Source organism: Hemicordylus capensis, chromosome 4 (assembly GCF_027244095.1).
Source record: "Hemicordylus capensis ecotype Gifberg chromosome 4, rHemCap1.1.pri, whole genome shotgun sequence".
Classification (NCBI taxonomy): domain Eukaryota; kingdom Metazoa; phylum Chordata; class Lepidosauria; order Squamata; family Cordylidae; genus Hemicordylus; species Hemicordylus capensis.
Genome location: NC_069660.1, coordinates 141,980,625 through 142,007,928, shown reverse-complemented (window position 1 = coordinate 142,007,928; position 27,304 = coordinate 141,980,625). Strand labels below are relative to the sequence as shown.

General features: G+C 42.8%; 1 long non-coding RNA gene across 3 annotated transcripts in view; it reads left to right on the top strand.

Annotated features, from left to right (window-relative positions):
- The first annotated feature begins 1,001 nt into the window (after positions 1-1,001).
- LOC128324560 (uncharacterized) overlaps positions 1,002-27,304 on the top strand; it is a 91,805-nt gene continuing 65,502 nt past the window's right edge. For 2 of the 3 annotated variants that reach the window (XR_008306936.1, XR_008306934.1), the window contains exons 1-5: positions 1,002-1,105; positions 10,203-10,378; positions 13,339-13,421; positions 20,833-20,987; positions 26,183-26,644. This is a non-coding gene — a long non-coding RNA (uncharacterized LOC128324560). The remainder of the gene's footprint in view (positions 1,106-10,202; positions 10,379-13,338; positions 13,422-20,832; positions 20,988-26,182; positions 26,645-27,304) is intronic. The other variant, XR_008306935.1, reaches the window with a different exon arrangement.

The window sequence follows — 27,304 nt, the reverse complement described above, 5'->3', positions numbered from 1 at the left end:
ACCTGTCTCCTTTTCCAATGACTGCTATGTTTTCTCAAGAGTTTTTGATTACGATGTGTGCTGAAAGCTTTTTGAAAGTCCAGGTATTCTATGTCAACAGAATTACTTTGATCCACATGACTGGTGACACTCTCAAAGAACTCCAAAAGGTTGGAGAGGCAAGATTTACCTTTGCAGAAGCCATGCTTGTTCTCCTTCACGTGTTCCTCTATATGCTTAACATTTTTAGCCTTGAGAATGCTTCCCATCAATTTGCCCAGAACAGACGTTAAGCTAACCAGCCTGTAATTTCCCAGATATCCCCTAGATCCCTTTTTGAAAACTGATGTTGCGTTGGCTACTTTCCAGTCCTCTGGTACAGAGCCTGATTGTAGAGATGTTATATATTTTTGCAAGGAGGTTGCCAATTTCACATTTGAGTTCTTTAAGGAGTTTTGGATGCCATCTGACCCTGGCAATTTGTTAATTTTTATTTTGTTTTAATTTTTAATTTTCCCAGACAGTTTAGAATGTCATCTCTCGTCACCTCTATCTGATTCAGTTCCTTAGCCTCTGTCCCTGAGAATAGGGATGTGCAACCTGGTTCGAATTCAAACTGGTTCAAATTCAGACCGGTCCAGTTTGAAGGTTCAAACTCAGACTGAGCAGGGCACTGAACTGGCAATGCCAGTCCGAGTTTGAACCAAGCAGAGCCTGGTTCTATTACAAACGGTTTATAGAGGCTCGAAGGCTTGAGCCTCCATTTTAAGTTCTGTTGGCCATTTTGTGACACTTATGTCACTTGCTGTGATTTGCCAAGCTCCTGCTTCCCTGATTGGACAGCTGTGTCTGGCCCTCTGGTAGGCTTTTAAGTGCTGCCAGTCCTGGAGAACTGGCACCCTATTGGCCCTGGGGGAGGGCAAGAGTGGGGGGCTCCAAGGAGTGAGATGCAACTTCTATATAAAGGCAAGCCCTGTGGCCTTGAAATCACTCTGCTATGCTGGGGTGGAGGGGGGGGGAGAGATGCCTGGCTGCTGCTGCTGCTGCTGCTGCTGCTGCTGCTTTTTTGGCTGTGGAATTGCTGCCTCTCTGTGACTCTGGTCTGGACTACGCTGCTGCCATGTTGGTGAGGTTTCTCCTGCCTGCCCTGCTTCATCTTCTTCTTTTGCTCCCCCCCCAACTCCCCTTCTTTTAAAAAGTAATTGTTCCTGCCTTTGTTTGGCGGCTGTGTGCTTTCCATTTTTCATATTTCTTTCTGCAGTGAATAAATGTCTCCTCCTGCTCTGCCAAGCTTGCCACTGCTGGGGTGGGGTGGGGGGCACAGGCCCTTGGCCTGAGGCCTCTAGCCTATTTTTGTATCACCCCCATGCCCACCTTTCATTTTTGCTGACTGACTGGCCGCTTTCATTTTTCTGGGCTGGATTGACTCTGTCCCCAACCTCAGCCCCTTCCCTTCATTCTAATTTGTTTGTTAGGGCTGGTGGGTAGCCCACAGATGCCCATCCACACACACACACACCTGCCACAGGTGATTGTGCTGCTCCCACTGGTCAGGTTCCCCCCCCCCGGCTTTTTATTAGGTTGCTTCTTGTTTTTGCAGGTTCCCCTTAGTTGCCCCCCCCCCATTTTATTGTGTAGTTGTTGTGGGTGGGTAGGTTTTTGGGGTAAGTTTTTTCAGTTAGGGTTTTTTAGCCCCCCCTTTAAAAAAATCTAGAAAAAATTAAAAGCCCCTGGGGATTGGGTAGATGTCTGAACGCTGTGTTGTGAGCAAGGCTCATAGCAGGGCGGTAGGCAGAGAAGGGAGGGGTCTCCTAGCTGGTGTGGGAGGGCAGGGGGGGAAGAGAAGATGGCACAGGGACCCACAGGTCCCCATTGGTGAATTCTTTGCCCCCAGCTAGGTGGTGGTTCGAAGGCTCTCCTATCCGGAGGAGCCTACTGCCACTGAGACAGGTCCGTGTGCACTGCCAGTGCTGCCGCCCTGCCGCATGGCAGTGTGGAGGCCCCTCCTGCCAGGGCAACTGCTTCTGTGGTGGGATGGAGGGCATGGGATTGATAGCTAGGAGTGCAGCCCGATTGTCCCTCTCTCTCGCAGGCCCCCCACCACTCCTCTCGCCACTCAGAGTATGCCCCTTTAATGATGCCTAGATCATGGCGGAATCCAGACTCTGAGAAGGAAAGTTCTACTGCGGAGGCAGAGATGCCCCTCAACTGAAGACAGGCATTTCTTCTGATAAGCAGGGTGGAAGGGGGGTGGGTGATGGTGGTGGGTGACCACCAGCATCTCCAGTACAGCTGCCTCCACCAAATGGCCCCAAACTGCATCCAGGACATCAGAGGCCACCCCCCCTTCTTTCTTCAGCCACACCATGTCACAGCATGCCACTAGTGTTGTGACATGACATCTGGACAAACACACCCACTGGCGTAACCCATGTTGCTGAGCATACCCTGATTCCACCTGACCACAGCACTCGGGGGTGGGACACACACATAAACACTAGGAGGTGTGTGTGTGTGTGTGTGTGTGTGTAAGTGTGGCATTGTGTATATTTGTAAATGTGTATATTTGTAAATATGTAAATTTTTGAATGTGTACATAGGTGACCTGGGGGTGGGTAGCATGGACTGTAAAAATGTGGATTTGTGAAAAATGTCAAACTGCACTACAAATGTATAAAAGTGTGAATATGTGAATATGCTTTGTAAATTAAGGATGTGCACGAATCAATTTTCGTTATTGGATTTGTGCCCAAATCAAATCACCCCTGATTTGTTTTGTGTCCAAATCTGTCCCTCCGAATCACTGCAGATTTGATTTTGATTTGATTCAGATTTGGATTGATTCAGAACACTTATAAAGGTCCTAGGGGCACCAAATTTGGGAGGTGGGTAGGTCCCCATGGGTGCCACCTGCCATCCAAATTTCAAGGCAGTGGGGAACTTGGATGATTTTTGATGGGGTTTTTTTAGTTTTTACTAAAAGAAAAAAACCCCTAAAACTAAAAAACTGTTTAAGAGAAGCAGGCAACATTTAGAACAGAAAAAATTTGTGTTACATACAGTGGAGCACCCCACCAACTGAAGGGTGGGGCAAGCATGTTCATTCTAGGCATCCCCAGACCACGTCCTACCATGCTTTCAGAGGCTCCATCATTATTAACCATTGTGTCATTGCTGCAATGATGAACTTCTCTTCACATTCAGAAAACAATAAAAGGAGGAGAAAAACTTATTTAATACAGTTTTCCGACATGAAAGTTTGTCTAATCAGTCTCATTTCCTGAGCTATCACTATCAGCAGTTTCAACTTCTGATCCTTAGCATCTTAATGCTAAAAGCCTCTCTACCTTTTCACATGTTGGTTTATTTCTTGATCTGGTATATTTGCAAACATAGACCAATTTCTTTCACATGCTGCAGAAGATGGAGGAATCTGAAGCAAGCAAGAAACTTGGGAGAGTAAAGGCCAGAACAGTTTTCCTTATATGAATATTTTTGATCAGCTTTTCTTAAATATTTTATTCACAATTCCAAAAGAAAATATTTTGTAATCCAATTTGTTTTCAATTCTTTGGAAGAAGAAGAAGAGGAAGAGGAAGAGGAAGAGGAAGAAGAAGAAAGTCCTTTGAGGGAAAATTAGGGTGGGTTCCCCCCCCCATACTTTCATGTCTCCATCCCTGCACACTAGAAAACCTATAAGTCTATACCAGTTTTCAACCCTGCAAGGCATGCAAGCAGCTACTGCTGGGTTTCTGGATGCCTCTACCACTTGTAGCAACCCCAGTTTTAGTCTAACCTGTAGCCTGGTTGGTCATTATGTTCTTGCAAATAAGAAGGTGGATTGTGATTACCTAATCACCTCCTGGTCAGTCCTGGCAATCTTCCTTTGTCATTTCAAGGATCTGTCCAGGTTGTTTATTCTCTGAGCTAGTCCTGTTCTTTGTGGTTAAAATATGGAATTCAAATTTCAAGATGGTGGACTTGAACTAGTGTTGCCAACAAACACTGCTGATGGCACTGTTGTTTATTATAGTTCCCTTTTTAAATTGCAGACTGGAATTGTAATTATCCTGTTTCCCTATCAAAGCCTAAAGCAGCTAGTTATCTCTAGGCACAAAATCAATTTCTTATCCTATTTCTCCTTTCGCTTGATGACCTAATAGTTATTGTTCTTCATTCTGGGCAATTGGTGATTGTTTTAAGTGCATGCTATCTTGGATAGGGATGGGATGAGTACTCAAATGTGTGGTGTATGAAATCTGGGAAAAATTATCCTCATATTTGTGACCCATTTTAAATGTTATCCAGTTCCATGCAAGGCTGGATTGGGCTTCAGAGGTGCTTGCTTTCTATTCCTCAACTCCCCTGCAAGTTTCTCTGTCTTCACAGGCACACACGCACACAAAACCCCTTTTGTTAAGGGAGGAGAACCAATGGCAGGAAGGAGTGCTGGCTTACTACCCTAGACAGACCAGCTGATTAGCCATCCTACTTACCCAGCCAACCCTGGAAGTTGAAATAATCCTATATAATTTCCTGTCATGATCAAGGGATCTGTATTTTCTCTGTCCAGTGAAAGCTTCATATCCCTTGATCCTGGGAGGTAATCTCAGCATCATTTCAACTTCTGGAGCCAGCTAGACTCCTTCTGGCCAGGTTGCTGGGACAGTAAGCCACCTGGGTAGTGACTACCCTATCCCTGATCACACGTCCCTTTCACAAAAGTAAGTGTTGTGTTTACTTATGGAGAGGGCACTACCATCTCTGTTTGGGAAGCATTCCTTGTGGATACTAACCATGCCAGGTTTTTTGTGTCTTGATGAGGAATGCTTGCAAAATCCATAAGATTTTTGGAGGTGAACAGTAGAGAGTTTGCCCGCCTCTAATCTTGACATCTCACAGGTTTTGTTGTTCTTGTATCCACAGTAACTTTTTGGAAACCTGTTGCTATATTCATGATGCTCATCTGCAGCTATGAATAGGCAATGTTCTATCCACATGAAAATTGTGGATATTCACTACTTCCCTAGAAATAGCAGTGAGAGTTTTGGAACATTGTAAGAGCAATACAGAGATGTAGTGCTCACGCACGCTCTCTCTTTTTGCTAGACTTCATCATTAATATTTCACTGCAAAGACAAAGTGTTATATGCAAGGTTCAGATAATTTATTGTATACACTCAGTGGCCTTGCTTCTCTTTTCTTATATCATTTACTTTTCTTATGAGTTAAGCAAGTGAAATATTACCAGGAGACAAAGCTTGCTATACATTTCCACCTATTTACATATTTGGGGGGGGGGGAGTCAAACTCTTCCACCAAAACAGTTCAGTTTAATGTGACGAGTATGTTTCTATTTTGCCTGTGACTGCAGGTTGTCAGATGCCCTAATCAGTGTTGCTTTGGTATCTATAATGCAGCATCATCCTGCCTACTAATAATAATAATAATTCTGCTAAAGACACTCCTTTAGGGAAAAGCTGAAGAACAATTAGATTCATCAAATATTAGATAAATAATATAGGAGAAATAAAGTATAGTATAGGACCCTTCAGATTCACCTTTTGCTCTAGATGAAATGCAGCAGCCTTTCAGATGTGTAAAATACCACCACTACCATCTCAAAATATCCCCCAAATTGTGTCAGAATTCTTTTAACATTGATAATTTTTGTGGATGCATATTTCCCTCAAATTTGTGGAGAATTCAAACAGGAGCCCTTCTGAATTAAGCTCTAAAAGTGTACAGAACGTTGGTCTCAAAAAACAGAAAGAATAGGTGATGTGTTGTCCATGGTTCTCTGCAGAGAGCACACATATTGTATTATAGGCTACTGTAGGCACATGGTAGGTGGGAGGAGTGCCATTCTTCCACCATTCAAAGCCTATTGCTGCTCAGTAAATGTCTGTGCTAGGTCTAGGATTCCCTTAATTTCTTTTCAGAAACGATGGTTTGATGCCTCCAATATGTAACACAGGACCAGCTACAGTTTTTCATGGTTTCTTGAGTGGATATTTGCATCATATAGCAACAGTAATAAGCTTTTCCTTATAAAGCAGAAAATGAGAATAAGCAGACTGATTGAGGGTTTTAAAAGATGCCCAATGGAATATGGATAATATATATCCCGTTTGGCAGTGATAGCATAATCTCTGCCCTCTGCTTTTTCCAATCTTCCTTGACCACTGCAAACCTGTAGAGCTTCATGGTGGCAAAAATCCAAGACTTCCTGCATCCATTCACAGCACCCATGAAGCAATAACTGCCAAATCTGGTCTACAGAAAGCTTTCTGTTTCACAAGATACTTGCCCTTAAAACATGCATGCTTTCAGCAGCCCACCAACTCCACAAGTGAATATGTGGCAGAACCAAAGGAGCTAAAACAATATCGTGAACTTTTGAATATTTGTGAGTCGTGCTTTTAAAGGATTGTTGTGAGTTCAGCCTCAACTACAAAGGTCGGCATGGATATTTGTCAACAGAAGTTGACCTTTCATGGTCCTGAGCTGTGAGTATTGCTTTCAACAGAAAATGAAGGGGACTCCCCCTGCCCCCCACCCAAGCATTAACTCAAAGTAATCAGTGGTGTACATTAAATAATTGCCATGTTGGTGAAATGGTATATTAAATTAAATTAAAGTCACTGAGAAAAACATATAGGATTGGTAGTTTCAGCCTCTGGACTTAAGGCTGTGGATTTAAGATTAGGGATGTGCACGGACCTGTTCAGAGGCCCTTTCCCCTCCCTGGCATCTCCAAGATAGGGCTGAGAGAGATTCCAGCCTGCAACCTTGGAGAAGCTACTGCCAGTCTGTGTAGACAATACTGAGCGAGATGGACCTATGGTCTGACTCAGTATATGGCAGCTTCCTATGTTCCTAAGTTACGGGCCACCGAACAGGTTCAGACAGTTTGAAGGGGGGGTACCGTTAAGGGTGGGGGAGGATGCTCTTACTCCTCCCACCGTGTTTCCCCCTGCCAGTGCTGCAAGTTAAAAGGGTCCGGTGGGATGGCGTATCTCCATGCCACCCCATTCCCTCATTGGACCAGAAGTAACCAGAAGTATCCAGTGCATGTGCACACATCACTGCATTTGTGTGCACATTGGTGTGTGCATGTGCACATTGTGCTTGCTCACATGCACGTCAGGCACATGCTAGGTACTTCTGGTTCCTTCCAGTCCGACAAGGGACTGGGGCGGCAGTGAGGTATGCTGCCTCTTTGCCGGACCCTTTTAATGTGCAGCGCCGGCAGGGGAAACATGGCAGGAGGGTTAAGAGCACCCTCCCCCACCTTTAAATGTATCCCCCCAACTTCGAGCCACCCCCCTTCCTGTTCCATGCACATCCCTACTTAAGATGTCACAGATGTGCAAAAGTCATGCAAAATGGTAATAGAATAGAGATGAACCAACTCCCCGCCCTGCTTTTCTGTTGCCCCATTTGCAGGTGGGAAAAATGGAGGGGTGGGGTGCATTTCAGCAATTCTTTTGAGGGTCAGGAAGTGAAATTAAGGCACAAAATTTACCAGTAGTGGTGTTCCACCTAATGTTACCAGTAGTGGTGCTCCCTGTCCCCCAGAACCTTTCTCAGAATGACATAGCATCACTCAAAGGAGGGTTCTGGGGAATTAAAATAATGGCCACCAATCACCAGAAGGAGCTCCATCCCACCATTGCAAAGCAGGCAGCAGTGGAAAAGACAGCAATAGGAACGCTGACTCTTCCCCCCCACCCTACCCTCATAATTTAAGCTGAATTTTTTATGAGAGAACTTGTGGCTCTGCCCTAAAGATGTGGGGATAAGAAATTGCAGATACACACACACACAGACACAGACACACACACACGGGCCCATCTCACTTTGCAATGGCAGAATTGTCCTTGATCTAAAGCAGTGGTAGTTCACCCATTAGTCATAAAAAGCTCATAAGAAGAGTAGATTCTAAGAACGGATAGGCACAAAGCTGCCAGCATGTGAAGAACACTTGAAGAATTACTACATGTGGGCCGTAAGTTGAGGAAAAACAAAAGGAAATCCTACTTTTACATAACAAAGTCATCCGCACAACCAGTAACTATGGTACAGAGGGAGGGCTGACGATCAATATGGGTACATGATCAAATTTATTTCCAAGGCACTGCCGCTTGTGCAGCACATGAGCTGTGTCACAGTGAGCAGCAGAGCACGGAGCTGGAGGAGGAAGTCTTCTGGCATCCCACAATGCACTGAGGCCTTCTCCCTCAGCTGGGCGCTATTGCCACCCAGCTCTGTGTATGCACAGGCTTCCTGTGCCCCCCCCCCACACACACACAGCCGGGTAACTGGACAGAAGGGCTCCCTCATGCCCTTCTAACTGGATAATAGCCCGGGTAAAATTCCGCCTCACTCCTGCAACTTCACCCGGTAGGCCTACACAAGCCTGGGTACTGCTGCTTGTGTGAATAGCCTTAGCGTGTAGTTAACATGTTGAATTCACTACTGAAAAGACAGCTTAGGGGGCCTTTAAAAGCTATCTATCTATCTATCTATCCATCCCACTCTTCCTCCATGTAGCCCAGAGCGGTGTACTACATACTTAAGTTTCTCCTCACAACAACCCTGTGAAGTAGGTTAGGCTGAGAGAGAAATGACTGGCCCAGAGTCACCCAGCAAGTATCATGGCTGAATGGGGATTTGAACACGGGTCTCCCCAGTCCTAACCCAGCACTCTAACCACTACACCATGCTGGCTATTAACAATGATTGCTTTCAAAAATTAGACAAATTTACAATTGCCCATTGATAGCTATTGGCTTTGACAAGCAGAGATGCACAATAATTCACTGAAGGGAGGGGACAGAAGGACGACCACATGCATGAACATACACACACTTTCTCACATGTGTGCACATACACTCAAATACATGTAGATGTGTCACATATATACATGTGTGCCTGCGTGGTCCTGTACACTGCATTGCACATCTTTCAAAAAGAGCAGGGAATAGGAAATACTTCCTTTGACTCTCCCCCATAACCTCTTTCTGCCCAGAATTGTTACTGTATGTCATTTTTGGAAGTCTCTTGATTAGTGACTGTCGTTACTCTTGTTTTGTGCCATTCAGCTGTATGCTAGTAGGATTCTTTGTGCTTAACTTTGTGGCTACATTCTTCAGAGACCTAGGTGTTCTTACCAAGGAAATTAATGGAACGGGCTGATCTGAAATGGGAGAGTGGTTTTCTGAACATTCATACCCCATGAAAATTGACCACCTGTTTTAGGCATTTCTCAAGACTGCCAACCAGATAAAATCCTCATAGTGTAGCTTTCTTCTTAGCACCCATTCAGACTTAATGATTTTGCCATATAACCATTTATACTTGTAATAAACAATAAAATGTAGCCAAGCAGTACAATGATTCCTTTTATTACATGATCCCTAATTTACTGGGATCACCCAGAGAAGGAGAATAACCAGGAAAAAATAATGGCAGAAAAGAAAAACCACTGTTGTACACAATTACACCCCAAAACCAAATGGTATAGTGAAGGCTTTGTGGGGGTAACATTTCAAACCCCCCAGCCCATTTTCACCCTGAAAATATCAATTGCAGATCTGAGTGTGCCTGTCTCTTTGATAAATGTGTATATAGTGTATCAGTTCTCGTATTGGGTGATTATAACTTTTCCATTCATTTTTCCAATCCATGCTTGATTTTCTATCCTATCCTATATCCCCTTAGCTATATCTTTTCTGCAATAGAAACCCTAAGGTGATCTCTAAGTAATTAGCAATCTGGGTCTAGCTGACCTGGAGCATGTTGTGGAAACAGAGCATTCCCTTTGCACATCAAGTAATTGTGCAAAAAGCGTTCTACCTGACCCAGGCTGTGCACCTGGTCAACAAAAGGTAATAGCATTTCCTTTAGTTGACCTAGCATGCATCAGAGGCCAACATAAGTCTATGGGGACCAATTACTTGACCCAATGGTAAATCACTGTGCTTATTCATCATACACATCTCCCAGCCCAGCAATTGTGTTGTTGTGACCCATGCAATCTGAATGACTTCTCATCCCAAATGGGGCCATTCCATAGCGTTGAATGTCATTGTACTTCTCTGTATTTTTCTTTAAGAATGGTACTTTCACATTAAAAGTATCATATTCATCAATGTGTGTGGTGCTTTCTAAAGCAGCCTCAACATCACAAATAAATATGTCCCTCTTATTTACAGCAGATTTGGATTCCAGGCTCCCATGAAATAAAGTGTTGATTATTACACCATATGATACAATGCAATTGTCATCTCTGGGGCCATCTGAGGACTGGTGACATCTCTCATTGTGTTTGGACCCAGCTCCATCTGTGAACCATCCCTTTCCTCAGAAACAGTTATCACTGAGGCCTTTGGAGGTAGGAGAAGTAGCAGCCAAGAATCTTTCCATTGTGCCTGAACCCTTTTCTCTACCCAATTCTCTCTGTATAATGTCTCCTATTTAGTGGAGTATGCAGAACAGTATGCACACTTCAGTCTGAATTTGGACTACAGTCAGACTGGATTGTGGTTTGCGAACTGGTTCACTCGAACTGATGGACTGATCCGGTTCGTCTGACTGAACCAGCTCGAACCAGTTTGCTGGTTTGAGTTCATGTAAAGGGTAATCCGGTGAGGATTCCCCTTTGCTTCCGAAGGTAATAAAAGGGGGGGGGAGCGGTGAGAAAAAGGCACTCTCCTCACTTTCTCAATGGTGGTGGCAGCATGCAAATGGCCTCTGTTGCTGCACATGCACAGAGGCCATTTGCATGCCACTGCCATAGCTGAGAATGTGGGGGGAGTGTTGTGCAGGCCTGCAGTGCTGGCCAGCACCTTCTCTTTCAGTTTTAAAGGTGTCTCTCCCTTGCCACTCCCCCGGGTTCAGTCCAGTTTAATTGTGGACTGGACCCCTTTTGCTGGGGCTGGTTTGGTCCACGATCAAATTGGTCACACTAGCTTGGTTCCCTGTAGACTGGTTCTATTGTGGACCAGTTCGGTACACCCCTACTCCTTTCCCCACTTATAACAGGCGTAGGCATGGCAACCTTGGCTCTCCAGTTGTTGTGGAACAACAACTCCCATAATCCTCAGCTACAAGAAACTGTGTCTGGGGATGATGGGAATTGTAGTTGTACAACAGCTGGAGAGCCAAGGTTGCCTATCCCTGCCTTTTACTGTAAGAGTGTAGAGTGTCTATTTTTAAAATATCTGTAACATATCTAGTAAAGTCATTTTAAATGTTCAGTGAAACAAGATGTGTGCCATTCTTCCTTTTCCTGACTTACTGAACTGAACAAATGTGAAACTCTCTGTACAGTTCTGTATATGGAGAACAGAAAGCTGATAAAAGTTTAAAATGTCACCACTTGCTTCTGTGTGTCATAGTAAAATCATAACTGTTTGCCATTAAGTTTACTTGGATATAAATAAGACAGTCTCAGAGTTGTGAAATGCAGATATCGCTGCTGCCCACAGAATCATTCTTCATACTCCGGTGTCCTTGAAACTGTAGATGCTCAAATGTCCACAGTAGCGCTTATGCACTTCCAGCCCATGTTGTGATCTGTTTCCTTCCCAGATCTCTTCCAGTCATCTAGCCTTTTTTTTTTTTTTTTTTGCCTACACAGGTTATATTTGTTTATATATGTTAACAGAGCACTTGGGCTGCTTCACAACCCAGAAACACATGGGGGAGGGGGAGGAGTGGGAAAATGTTAATCGTCTTCTCTTATTCAACATAGTATTTCTTCAACGTAAGGCAGCACAGGCACACTTTATTCTGGAGGCACACTTTACTTTTACACAAAGAAAGGTATGTGTTTAGAGTGTGTAAGAATAACCTCCTCTTGGAGAACTCCCACTCACCCACCCCAACCTGGATTTCTATCGTTTGACATGTCTCCACGAAAGGATGGAGATTCTGCTGAGTCTCTTCAGTGACAGAATTCTGCTCCTTCTTCACCCCTCAATGTAGTGAGTATGGAAGGGGAAGCATTGTGGGTGGTGGCAAAGGACAGAAGGGTGATGGCCATGTGGCCAGGCTAATAGGAGATAGATCAAGTGCTCCTTGACATCAGTTTAGAACACCTCAACAACTGCCCACCCTCCTTCAGCAGCAGTGCAGTTTGGGGTTGTGGTCCAAGCAGGGTCCCCCCCCTTTCATTTTTACCCACTTTAGTCCTGTTTCCCCCCTTCACCTACTCTGCATTGGTACCAGGGAGTGGCAATGCACCAAGTATGGTGGTGTCTTTTTATTAGAGCCCCTGGTGGCACAGTGGTAAAACTGCCACCCTGTAACCAGAAGGTTACAAGTTCGATCCTGACCAGGGGCTCAAGGTTGACTCAGCCTTCCATCCTTCCGAGGTCGGTAAAATGAGTACCCAGAATGTTGGGGGCAATATGCTAAATCATTGTAAACCGCTTAGAGAGCTCCGGCTATAAAGCGGTATATAAATGTAAGTGCTATTGCTATTGCGACACTATTATTGATCACAGCTAGCAGGGCCAATGTACATAAGAAGGAAGAGACATTGGTGATCACCTGAGACATCACTACATTTTAGTCACTGCTTTCTAGTTTTTGTTTTAACCATTATTCATTGGGGTATGGTTATTCCATTGTGTATTTTTTTGTTTATTAAATGTCCACAAACTCTTCAGGGAGAGGGAGCCCACCAGCTGAGTGACAGCTTGTTCTGTAGTCTTCCCCTCCCACATTTCCAAAGAAGAAGGCAGGGGACAAGGGCCCATCTTTATTTTTTGTCTCAGGGCCCATTCTAACCTTGCTATGGCCCTGATTGGAAACCTCTTGGGGCTTGCCTGACTCACCCATTCAGAGTTCCTGGGCTCAGGAGGGGGTAACTCAGGCAAGCCTCCCTCAACATAGCCATTATGGTGTGGCAGTGAATACTCAGCCGTAGTTATGACAACTGCTCCTGGGTTCAGTGTCAGGATGGGGTTGGCCCAGACTGGGGAGGATTATATCTGAGGTCTATACCAGCACTGAATGTGTGTGTGTGTGTGTGTGATTGGAGAAAAGCTTCCTGCAGATCCTCATATACATAGGCCCATGCACACATTATGTTCAACACTTCTACAACGAGTGTACAGTGTACACAGGTACAGATCTGTACACAGTTATAGTCATACACATTATGCTGAATGCAGGTACAGAAGAACACTTCCTATTTGCACCATGCATTTGAAGGGCCTGTATCCAGATTCACTTTTGAAATGAACACAGGTAAAGTCATTCATACAAAGACTTGTACATATGTACAGACATCTGTACACTCATACAGCATAATGTCTGAATCAGGCTTATTATTCCTTGGTCCAGGTGCAATTTACAATTCCCAGCAGAAGGAAGCAGAGCAGTGTGCATCATACAGAGATGAAATGAGCAACCTTCTCCGTGAGCAGGTACTTGAGCTCACAGGAGCCGTTTGTTTGTTTATGCTGATACACTTATTAGCCCTTGCAGCCAATTAGAAATGGCTGATCTAACAAACCCAGTGTTCAAAAAGTAGTTCATTTGGTTTTACTCTCACTCCGTAGCCAAGGTCCTCATTTCTCACCAGTTACCTCATTGTAGCATCGGCGTCATATGGAACAGACAATCGTTTGTGACTGTGTGCTTCAGTTGAGCCCACAAATAGCCATCTGTTCAAGCTTCTCAGCTATCATATCTATTCCTCACCCCTAGTCGAATCTTTTCAAAATTCTATCTGCCGAGGTACTGGCACTCCAATGAGTTGTGATGTCAACTTGTTTCCCCTTCAGGAGACCATTATCTAAAGTAGCCTGTCATGCTGCATTATGGGACATCCCTTGAATTTCTTTTATCAATAACTATTGTTGCTCATTCCCTTCCCACTTCATTCACATCAGTCGAGGCAACTGAAAGCGAGCAATCAAGGGGTTATAAAATTAGACAAGACTTTCATTACTGGCTGACAGAAATGAAAATGAAGGGCCCCATGGCAGCTGTAAAATCTGATATCTATCACACTGCATGCTCAAATGATCTTCAGTGCTTTTTCACTCCTAATTATTTTGCCCTAGTTTAACACCTGACAAATTGCTCCATATGGCCAGTGTTATGAGCAGGCCTGTCAAGGCTTTTCTTGTGGGGGGCATTGGAAAGAGAAATCTAGAGATCTTCCCAACCACTGTTCCCCAGGCAGTAACCGGCCCTATCAAGAATATTTTCCTTTGTGGTGGCACTCTCTATCATTTTGATGGTTTAGTCTGCAGTCTTCTGAACACTTCCTCTCATATAGTCTTTACCTTACCGAGGGGTACTCTAAAATAAGTGATTTCTTCTGAAGAATATACCTTAGGCCTTACTTAAACATGCGGATGACCTGGATAAACAATTTTCTGTGTAAGTGTTTCACACAGTTGCTGTCTTGTTCAGATGTCTGTATTGTTTGTGCTGGCCTATCCAAAGGCAGAGTTAGGAAGCTAGCAATATTTCTTTTTGGATCATAAGTACTATTGTGTTACTGCATCCACATATGACTGGTAAGCACCTAAAAATTTGAGTGTGGTGTCTAGATTAGCAGAAGTAGGTTCATTTGATTATAATATTTAGTTGTCCCAGTCCTTTTTCAGTTCTAAGTATGTTACTTGTGAGAGGATAAAAACTTGGCAAAGAGGCACCTTTTAATGTGGCAATTCTCTTTATCTAGCAGGGATAGAGTAACTGGCCCTATCCACCCCCAGCACAGTACCTCCAGTGACTGTTGCTGGTGTCTATCTTATGTTTCATTTTAGATTGTGAGCCCTTAGGAGACAGGGATAGATCTTATTTATATATTATTTCTCTGTGTAAACCACTCTGAGCCATTTTTGGAAGGGCAATATAGAAATTGAGATGATAATAATAATAATAATAATAATAATAATAATAATAATAATAATAATTATTATTATTATTATTATTATTAATTTACACAGTCAGACAGGTGTTATTGACTGGTTTGTTTTATCCAGACATCAAGTCCTTCCCAAGGACCTGGGATGGCTGAATTTTATTGTCAATGTTGTTGCTGTTGTTATAGATATCGACGCAGAATATAGGCTGTTCCCAGTAAAGCTGCTTTTTGTAATTGGCTGATGGTGATTTCTGTGGACCCTAGGGGGTTGAGGTGCTCTTCAAGGTCTTCTGGAACTGCAGCCAGGGCGCCAATTACCACTGGGATTATTTTGGTCTTTTTCTGCCACAGCCTTTCAATTTCAATTTATAGATCTTTGTATTTTGTGATTTTTTCCTATTTCTTTTTCTTCTATTCTGCTATCCCCTGGTATTGCTATGTTGATTATTTTAACTTGTTTTTCTTTCTTCTTGATTACAGTTATATCTGGTGTATTGGGGGGCAGATGTTTGCCTGTTTGTAGTCAGAAGTCCCATAATATTTTTGCATCTTCATTTTCTATCACTTTTTCAGTTTTATGGTCCCACCCATTTTTGGCTACAGGTAGCTTGTATTTTTTGCTATTATTATTATTATTATTATTATTATTATTATTATTATTATTACTCAAGATCTTCAGTTGAGCAACCAGGGCTGGAGACTGCAAGGTTACTGGAAGAAACGTTGCTTAACCGGAAAAAATATACAAAAAATGCCAAGGAAATAATGATCTGCTATTACAAGTCTAGTCCAACTAGAAGAGGTTTTTTTAAAAAGAATGTACCAGATTTGGAAAGAGAAGCATCCAGAGACAGAACTAACAGAACAGAGGCTTGCAGACCAGAGAAGATTCATAATAAGAAATAAAGTATTTACAGAAGTTGAGCTGGAAGAATTGCAAAGAGCAAAACAGGCTCAAGAAATGGAAGAAGAATTACCACCAACTAAAGAAGTTGCTCAGGCGCAGGTGGAGGAGGTGTCGGATATCGAGGGTGCCACTGTTATTGAACTGTTTCAAAATCAAAACCAGGCAACCTCCCCTTTGCCTTCACCTCAAAAACCTGAATGCCATTTAACAGAAAAGCAACAAGAACTAAAGCAAAATATAACTGAGCACATGAACCAAACAACCACCAGGGTTTGACTTCCAGCTCTAAAAACAGTTGCCAAAAAACAACTTGCCCAGGCATTAAAAGATGCCAATGCTGCACTTGCAGAAATAACAACCAATAATTTGCAAGAAACAAACCAGCTAATGTACAGTGCAGCAACAATAACAACACAAGAGCTCGGATATAAGATCAGTGGACGTGTAAAAAAAGAAAGTAGTACATCGCCTAAATGGAAGATTAGATTAGAAAATAAAATCGCCAGGCTTAGATCAGATGCTAGTAAATTGAAAGATATGAAAGACAAGAAGCTGAAGAATGAAAACACCAAACAATATCTGATCCAAAAATACTACCTAGATTCAAGGAAAATTAGAGAAGTCCTGGAAATCATAAAGCAGCAAATAACAACAGTATCAAAGAAGGTTAGCAGATACGAAGCTAGAATTACACAACACAGGCATAATCTCCAATTCCAGTCGAATCAGAGAAGTTTCTACCAAAGCATAGAAAGAGAAACTGCAAGAAACGTAGAAACACCAAATAAAGAAGAGGCAGTGCAATTCTGGGGGAAACTATGGGACAATCCAATAGATTGTAATAAAAAAGCAGGCTGGGTGAAAGAGGTCGAAAAATAGAACGGAAAAATGCAAGATCTAATAATAACACGAGAATTAATAAGTGAAAGAGCAAAGAAAATTAAAAATTGGACTGCACCAGGCAACGATGAACTACATGGCTTTTGGCTTAAACACCTAACAAGCCTCCATAAACAACTATCAAAACAATTCAATCACATGTTCAAATTATTAACTGGAATAATAGCAGATGAAGTAAGGCAACACTTATTAACTAATAAGTAGCTTCCAGTTGAACCGAAAAGAAATTGCCCGAACACCAGAGGCACAAAAGACCAGCTGCTGATAGACAAAATGATTTTAGAAAACTGCAAGAGAAGAAAAACAAACCTAAGTGTTGCATGGATTGACTACAAGAAGGCCTTCGACTCATTGCCTTACATATGGATACTAAAATGTTTAGAAACAACTGGTGTCAGCAAAAACATTGAGATATTTATTTAAAAAGCATTGAGCATGTGGAGTACACAGTTAACAATCAATGGCGAGACACTTGGACAGGTTAGCATTAGAAGAGGTATTTTCCAATGGGACTCACTATCCCCTCTGTTGTTAGTAATCGCCATGACTCCACTTTCACAAATACTAAACAGAACAAGCCTTGGATACCAAACATCTAAAACATCAAGTAAAATCAACCATCTGCTGTACATGGACGATCTGAAGTTGTATGGAAAGTCCCAATCAGAAATCAAATCACTGCTAAACACTGTCCGTATACTCAGTAGCGATGTAGCAATGGAGTTTGGAATAGACACGTGTGCTGCATTAATAATGAACAGAGGAAAAATAAGAAAAACAGAAGGAATAGAACTGCCCAATAGAAGCAACATCAAGTACCTGGAAGAGAAAGAACATTCCAAATACATGGTCATTCTCCAGGCTGATAACATCACACACACTTAAGTTAAAAGAAAAATTGGAAGTGAATACATCAGGAGAGTTAGAAAAATCCTCAAGTCTAAACTCAATGGCAGGAACACCATACAAGCCATAAACACCTGGGCTATACCTGTTATCAGATACACTGCAGGAATAATAGGCTGGACCCAGGCAGTATATTCTGTGACGATATCTATAATAACAGCAACAACATTGATAATAAAATCCAGCCATCCCAGGTCCTTGGGAAGGACTCAATGTCTGTATAAAACAAACCAGTCAATAACACCTTTCTGATGGTGTAAATAATAATAATAAATAATGAAGCACATTTACCCCTCCACCTTCTACAATGTCCATAACTAAGTCCAGTAATTTTGTCAAGAGTCTGCTGTCTGGCTCCCAAATTTTTGATCTGGCTCCTAGATCTAAAGAAAATTTCTCAAGGCCTGGTCTGATGTCATATAAGACAGTTTCATTGGTTATAACATAGGTATATCAGATAAAACATGTATCTATGGAGAGCTACGAGCCGCAGGATTTTTACACAAGAATTTCTGAGCAGGAACAATCCATCTGGGGAGTAAAACCTTGGGTTTTCAGCAACCATATAATGTAAAGTTCTCAGTCATTCTGAATTCCCTTCCTGTTAGTGGGGGAGAGAATTGGAAATTTGTCCTGATGTCAGGGATCCCCTAGATTGGGTCCCAAGGAGGAGGTTGTCAGAGGAGGAGCCTGTAAACAGCAATCACCCCTGCTATCTGGAGCCAGAAATCTTGCCACTGCTCAACCTTACCTCTCATGGCACTGCAGAACACACAAGCAAGATCACACCTGAGGAAGGCCACATGCCAGAGCCTCTTGGCCCAGTCCATGCTATGGAACCACCAGTGCTGACTCCCCGCCCCCCACCGCCGCCAATTCCCTGTTCAATGTCACCATCTAACCTAGTCTCAGATGTGGCATTGAGGGCAGAGCATTTAACTGGAAGCGCACAGACTGCTTCAGGAAAGACCTCCTTGTGAGACAAAGGGGTCACCTTGGGAGGAGAAGTACAAGCATACACATCTGTGCAGGTGATGAGAGTGAATAGGACCAGGAAGAGCATGGAGGCCTGGGATTCTTCTTAAATAACTCAGTTGCAGCCTTGTGGTTCTGGTGTAATAGTCCTTTCAGGCCTTGCTCTTCCCACTCTGTATCCCAGTACCTATTCCACACTTTGTTGAGCCTAACATGCTCCCTAACTTTTCCTCTCTTCAGCACCTGTGTAGACTCTGCCATCCTAGGCCTACCATGATTCAGACACCTGAGCATAGAAATGAAAAGCTACAGTACTATAATCTAGCTATAGTGACCTGTGCACTGAAAGAAAAGAGTTTGGTGTGGTATGCACAGTTGTCATTGCTGGATTTCACCATCCAGCACAGTATAGTTATGTGCAATTGCCCCTGCTAGATCTCCATGCACATCTCATGACAGACAGTCCCAGCTTTGAGTGGAGACATACTCATATGCAAGGATCTGCCCTTGAAGAAACCACACGCTGTGAGAAGTTAATATGCTAACTGCTTAACTTCACTGCTAAGGTGGGTTGTTTTTTTAGGTGTTTTTATAGTTTCTACCAATTAGATTTGATTTGTACCACTTCCCCTTTCCATTATACTCTTTAGCAAAGAGAAAGAAACATGCATAAAGCTTGTAATTCATTGCACTCTAGGAGAAAGACATTATTATCTTTTCCACTGGAAGGACTGAGATTGCACTAATTTTGCCTGTGGACTGTTCCACCTCATCCTCCCAGTTTGCAGTGACTTTAAAAGGAAGTGAAATATATAGAAAAGATTCAAATCACAGAATGTTTTTTAAAAAGCCACGGTAGCACAAATTACTGTTATCTTCTCACTAATGTATGTGGCATTTAAAATTAGGCTCCATCTCAGGCAAGATAAGAAATGCTGAACAAAAGAAGCAACTGCATAACTGTGATTTATTATTGTGTTTATGATGTTAATGGAATCCTGCTGATATTTTAAACTGCCAAAGAAAGGAATCCCATAGGAATGTGATGGGAGATGATAGTGTTTGCAAAAGGTGCTTATACCTTGCAACACCTGGGGGGCACAAGTGAGAAATGACCCCTATTTCCCAAAACACCTTGCTGACAGTTGCAACCTTTGATCCAGAAATATGTTGTGCTAGTTCTTATGTGCAGCCCTAGGTAAAATATGTTATGAATGTGGTAGAAAGTTCACTGAAAACATCAACTCGAGCTGGACCTAGGTGTTAATGGAGGATGCATTTTCTCCTCCTTTTCTTTTCCTTGCTAAAATCAATACAAAATACATGATATGATGCCATTGTATCCTGAACATCACTACCATACAAGTGGCAGTCACTGAAGTGGAGAAGCTTACAGTGTGCTGAAGTCATGTCAGATTTTTGTACTACTAGGTGTTACAGATGCGTAATTTATTTTATTGTCTGTTTGTTTATCTACGTACTAACTTACCTAATTTCTATACTGCCCTTCCAAAAATGGCTCAGGGCAGTTTACACAGAGAAATAACATATAAATAAGATGTTTGGGAACAACTACGGTTCCTCTGTTACATCTCCTCCTGGCTTCAGTGTACTACAGCAGTGTAAAAGGCACACTCGGAGATGAGAATTTATTAATAAAGGGATTGATTTACAAATCTAGATTTTGTAGGTAACTAGAAGCAAAGAAAATTACATAACATGATTCAAATCTGTGATGCAGCCACATTTGGAGTACCAGCGTACCGATCTGGTCACCTCATTTCAGAAAAGGTATCATGGATAAGAAGGATATGTTTGTTTAGAAGATATGGCCAAGAAATACTTTTTTCTTTTGTTGTGATCTAGGACTGTACATTTGTGGATGTATTTCTTTTTTAAAATTACGTATTTTTAAAGTTCATCCAGTTTCACAGAAATCAGTAAAAGTTTCACAAAGGATAAAGGCAGTGGTGGATTAACATAGAGGCAGAGTAGGCATTTGCCTACGGCGGCAGAATTTGAGGAGCAGCAAATTTTGCCCCTCCTCAAATTTCGCCACCCCTCTCTGTGGGCAGCGGCAGCTGCAGCAAGGGTGGAGTGGGCAAGGAGAAAGTCCCCCTTTTTACCTTATATATAAAAAGGCAAACCTTTTTTGCTTAAGGTAAAAGGGCGGCAAAAGCCTTTTTGCCTATGGGCAGCATAAAGCTTAATCAGCCCCTGGTTAAAGGCTTAACCTTGAAATGCTTCTATACTTAACTTTACAAAGCAGCTGACTGTGTGTCTAGATTACTCAAGAACAGCTGCACATGCACACAGTATCTTCTAGTATTCTGAGTCAGAGAAGAACATCTGGGGAAAATGGCCCTCATTCCTGAATACAGCCAAGCATTTCAAGTTCTGCCAGTTTGTATACTGAAACAGGTAATTATGAACTTTGTTATCATTACCAAAAAGAAATATCACACATTTCATGATGGTTGTCCACAAAAGTAATGTTTGCAAGAGCAGGCTTTTCTAAATGTATAGTTTGCATCCTAGAATAAGTGTGCACTGTTCCCAGTTCAAAATGCTGACCAGCTTGTTATTGCAGTGGTGCCAGATCATTGCTTATTGTTGCTCTCCATCAAAATGCTGACAGGCTTGCTGTTGCTTACTGTTGTTTCTTGCCAGAGTGTTGATTGCCTTGCTATTTTGCAAGGTGCTGGGTTGTTGCTTCTCGTTGTTCCCCATCAAATTGTTGATCAGCTTGCTATTTTGCACAGTGCCAAGCTGTTGCTCAAAAGACTGGACTGTTTAGCACCCTGCTTCATTCTGTGAAATTGGCTTATTCGCAAAAATATCTTGGATAACGAGTTCCTGCTTTCTTTTTTCATGGATATGTGATAATTGTTCAGAAAGCTGTTGCTTTAGTTTTAACATCTTATTTGTAACTTCCAATATGTGTTTTTTGCTTTGGCAATCAAAAATGGCTGCATCTCATGCTACTAAGGTGGATGGGACCAAAGGTGGAGGGAGTTGACAAGATTTGATAAAGTCACTGCCATGGAGAGGAAAAGGTGGGGGTTAATTTATCAAACTGTGGTCATGGTGACCGTGAATGACAGCAAAAGTAGTAAATGGATTCTGAGGAGATATTTAATGCAGAGGGAGTTGGCTTGATGGATGAGAAGAAGGAAGCAGATCCAGACATATGGAAGACATGACAGCATTCAATTTGTCATACAATGGATTTTGTCCCTTCTTCTCTCTGAAAAGCAAAACCTTTGAGCTCAGGTTGTACATTACTCCTGTGATGAGGCTTGATTAAGGACTTCAGTTATTTAGTTCTTTTCCACCATATGCGATTCAGAGTACTTACTTCTTTAAACATCTTGCAGCTTGCATCTTATCACAGATTGACACTGTTTATGTCACCATCTGCCTCATTTTCATCAACTGGCCCCTGCACAGGGGGAACTTCACTAATCTTTCAAACTTAGTAGCAATAGCTGCAGAAAAAGCAGCAGGGTGCCATTTAATCGGAATGACTACTGGAAAAAATGTCACCATTTACCTATTGATTAACTTGTTGCTTCCTAAGAAGAAGAAAAGGATAGAGCAGCGAAACTTCATCATTTCTCCTGCTGCCCTATGTTAGACAGGGGTCCTCTCTAAATCCTAGATATGTTCTCCAATGGCTCTTTGAGAAGTGGCTAATGAATCTTGGGGGCTTTCTGAAAAAGCCACTCCAAGACAGCTCCCACATTTCCTAAGCCCCTTCTCAAAGAGCCATTGGAGAACACATCAAAATTAAAGAGGCTGTTGAAGCTGATGGGACTTCAGGAAGATTGGAGTTAAGCATCTTCTCCTCTTCTCTCTCTCCTGGATAAGATGGGATGGGAGCATTGTTTTACATGGGATGGGAGCATTGTTTCACATCCTAGAATCCCTAGCAGGATTTGCTAAGCATATTTCTGTTCCCTGGGGTTGATTTGTGTGGGTGTAGGAAATAAGTCTTGGTGTCATTTCTCCAACACCACAGAATACCTTTGGTAATTATGCTAATGATTTCCCTTCTTTAATCCTCAGAGCCAGGTCAGCAACCTCCATTTAGCCTTTTTGGAGGCTTATTTTTCTGTAAAACGTAGCTCTATATCTTTCTGCACATGTCCAGATTATCTCTCTCTTTAAAAAAAATATTTAGAGAGGACATTGGAGAGTATCCTGACATGGAATTTCTGTGTCTGTTTGGAAGCAGGATATAAAGAAGGAGCATCACAAAAACATGAAAATTGCATGAAATCTGGCTGACATCTGACTACTGACATATCCACGCTTCATGCAACTGCCAGGACAAAATGAAAGCCCCTGTACTGCTATGTTGTGTTCTGAATTATGAGCACAATTGCACAAGGGTGCTAATATTTCTGAGTGCTCTTCTGTGTTCTGGAAGGGCTCTGTAGAAGTCAGAAAATGACAAGACAGTTTCTGCTTCCACATATATTAGTGCTCTTGCCTAATTGTGCTCATAATTCAGAACACAACAGAACAGTGTGCAGGCTCTCACTGTGTCTCCCTGGCTGCTTGAGGCGTGGATGTTTCTATTGTCAGAATGTCAGCCAGTATCCTGTATTGCTCAAAAAAACAACATGCACCTATGAACAAAAGAAGACCTATCCTCCCATTTCTGTCTCAAAATTGCACCCCAGTACTAAGCATTACTGATTGCTTACAAATTGCTTATTATGGAGTGTGGAATCACTGCAATTCGGAACTTAAGTAGCATTGTGAAAATGGCATTAGTCCAGTCTGGTCCAAAATGGATATGATCTGGTGCAGGGCCGTCAAATTTCCATGGATCCCATCAATTATGGCCGCCTTCGGACGGAATGCGGAACTGTAGGTCCAACAGACATGGGTTCCACTCCTCCTCCCCCTGCTTAATGCTTATTATGGAGTGTGAACTGGAGGTCCAAGGGGTGGACCTCACTACAAACTAAAGGTAGAAATCTCTGTCCAGAGAAGGAAACCATGGGTCCATTTTTTTATTTTTTATTTTTGGCCAAAACTGCAGTTGTCTGCAATCGGACAAGCAGTTTCTGAAACTGGAGGTGAAGTGACCTTTGGTTTCATGTTATGTGCAAATGCGGCCTCTGTCTTTACTACATGCAAGCATATGTTACAGTGGCCAAGATCTGACTGCAGCTGTCAGTATAGCTAATAATACAACCCTTCTTCACACACACACGAATGCACACACCCTAATTCATTTCATACTATTTACCTGCAACTGGAGAACATGGTGCAAGAAGGCTACGAGAAGTCTGCAACTGAACTTCAAATCCTGGATTCTAAAAACGATGGGAAATGTTTTGGGTGGATTTGCTTGTTGCTAGTTTTAAATTTATTCTCAAGTCATTTATTAATGCCATACAAGGAGGCAACTATCAATAATATTTGCTGACTGTTTCCTCTCGCTAACATCCACACAAAGATACTGATTTTCCTGAGGGTTATCACTACAGTTGCAGAAGAAGAGGTGGAGGGAAGGATTCATCTAATCCTAGTTAAAGGAAAAGAAGAAACTGGGAACAACATAGTCTGGCCAGCAATAAATCAATAGCTAATTAATAGCAAAATGAAAAAGGTCCAGAGCTTCTGTCAGTGTTGGCAAAATAAAGGTCATCTCCCCCTTCCTAAATCTGCTTAGTGTTGTGAATGCTGGCAGGTTTATTGCCAGCTAGGCAAGGGCAGATGATTCAGCAGGCGAGATTAGCCAATAGATTTAATGTCTATGCTTCAAAATAGGACTAGAAATCCACTTCAGGAACAATGTCTTTATAAGGGGATTGATGTAAATAGGAAACCAAGCTTGTGGTCGCACATTTGACCATGTAACAATGTTAATTCTTGGATGACCAAGGAATAACTTAGGAGGTAAGGATGTTTATTGGCTAGTAGCGGATGCTGGAAACAGGTAAATCACTCTCAACACAATCTGGATGAATTTGAGTGGCTTACATGATTGTTAAGTGTTTGTTGTGTCTCATTAATACCAAGTAGAGACCTACAAGGTGTGGCAGAGGGAGAACGAAAGGAGATATCTACCTACCTACCTCTCCCTCCACCATGACAATGCATTACCCCACATTCCTCTCAAAGCATGGAGTAGGCCGTAAGACAAGAAGTGAATCAGGCCCCTGATTCTCCCCCCGCCCCGCTATTCCTCCTCTCCTCTCCTCTCCTCATGTCTTTGCTGCAGAAGAACTCTAAGGACATGATGAAAAACAAAACATTGTCCATATGTCTTGTCTCTTGCGCCTATATAAATAATATGCATGGGGAGTGGGAGCCCATGGACATTTTTTCCACCTTGTTCAATTATAGCTACACCCCTGGGGTTATGCAAGGTTATCTGCTCTCTGAGCTATTGCTGGCGGAGCTCATGGGGCTTGGACCTGGAACCCAGCCTCTGGGCTAGTGCTTGGCCTCTGTCATGTATTAAAAGACACCAGATTCATCTAGCAATGGCACTCTGGCTGTGATGAGAGATGGGATGGAGGATGAAGACCAGTCACGTTTGGGAAAATTTTATTTCCTAAGTGCCATTGTGGCTTGTGCAGTACACCAGGAGCTGGCCAGAAAGGCAGAAGAGGAAGAGAGACACTTCTCAGTGAGGCTGGAGTCAGAGGTGTAGCTGCAGTTGATCAAGGTGGGAGACAAAGCATCCCTGGGCCCCTGGGAGCGGGACTTGGCTGGGTGACAGCTTGCTCTTTGCTCTCTCCCTTGTGCCTCTCTGATGTAGAAGGTGTGGCAGGGGTCCATCTTCACCACCCCCCAGGGCCCACTGCAACCTTGCTATGCCTCTGATTGGAATGCTGCTGCTGACCCCAGTGCTAGGATATGTGGTTTAATGGGGGAGTTTGGGGGGATTGAGAGGCTGGACGGCTAGGAAGAAAGGGACAGGCAACTTCTGAATTGAGGTCAGTTCACAATTAAGCTGTGCTATTTCGAGGTTTTGTTTTTTTTAGGAAACACCATGATGTCTTGTCCTAAGGGACATTGTCTAGCTGATCTGTTCTTGGTCCACCCAGCTTGGCTGACATCTGCCAATGAACCTATTATAGGGGCTTGACTTGACCATGGGGGAGGAACTCGTGGCGTGTCATTCCTCTCATCATGCCCAGCCCAATGGAACCCTTGATGATCACTTCACAGCGAGGATTTTCAGAGTGCCTGGGCATCCTGCCCCAGAAGGGACTGCAGAAATTTTTCTTGGCAACTAGGGCAAACTACACATTACAAAGTATCTGTCATTAGGAAATGAACTTAACCTTGGAAATTTCTCTTTTGACAAAGAGCAGCTGCAGGGGCTTGATTCATATAAGGTACACAGGAAGAGGCCAAAAATCTCTCCCCTCCAAATTGTTATTTGCATCTGAAACACCTCTTTGCGGAAAATAATGGATTAAATAATGGAGAGAAGGGGAATACATGCTTCTGAGAAGCTATGAAATGTTATGGAAGATTTGGGAGATTGGTTTGATCATTCACTCATTTTCTACAAAGGTAGAAAACATTTCCTGTCTTGCCTGAACCCCCAGTTTCTATTCCTGGTCATTTGCATTCACATATAGGACAACTCAGGACCTGCAAGTACCTGGTGAAAGCAGGAGTATGGTAAAGGAAGCTATCTGGACATCATGGCCTGGAGGGAAAATCAGGCAGCAGGCCAATGCATGATGGGGGAGAAGAGGAGCTGGAGCAGGTGGACTAGGGGTGCACAGGTCTAGCAAAGGAAAGGCAAACCAATCCAATGGAGGTAATAAATAATTGAGTAACAAGGAAGGGTGAGGTTTGGAATGGTTGTGGGGGCTGTTCTTCTCTATTTAACAGTAGCAGTGGCCAGTGATGAGGAGGACATGTCAGAGGGAAGATCCTCCTGTGAGAAGCCAAGCAAAGTGAAGACATGTCCAGCAGGAGGCGTCCAGAAATGAAGTAACTCCACCCCCTTCCACCGCATCTCTGAGGCCCTATCAGGAAGGCCCAAGGTGGCCCCGGGATCCAAATATGCTGCAAGGTTGCCATAGAAGCAAAAAGTAATTTGTTCCTCCCCTTCCCTTCTTCCATGCCCATTTGTCTCACCTAACCTCTGCTGTCTCCATCTATCCCTTCTCCTACAACAAATGTAGAAAAGGTTTCTTGGCAGTATAACATCATAAAAACACTAGTTTACATATTCAAAGGTGAATCAACCTTAAAATGAACAGAAGGTCAGCAGACTATCCCAAATCTTTAATTTGTCTCTTTGATCCTGAACCACCCATCATGGGCTGCTTCACACCTTATTGGCACTGTTCAGCAAAAAGTTAGTAATCAAGGGGCCCTTTCAGATGGCAATATATTTCAACTTCAGGGCAAATTATGATGATTAATAAAATGAGAAGCCCACACAACCACATGGATGTCATGCAGTATTGTTATCACCATCTGCCAGCAATCTACATTATCTGTGAATAAACTGTGCCTTTTCAAACTCTTTTTAATTTTAATTGGGGAGGGGGGGCTATAGTTTATTCACAGATTTATGCAGATTGCCGGCAGATGGTGCCAAGAACAGTATGTAATATTCTTGAACATTCTGTGGATGTCTTGTTTTATTTATGCTAGTCATAATTTGTGCTGAAGTTAGAATATATCACCATGAGGAGGAGCCCATTAAACCCCATGGAATGCAATGGAATGGGATTTAGAGGCTT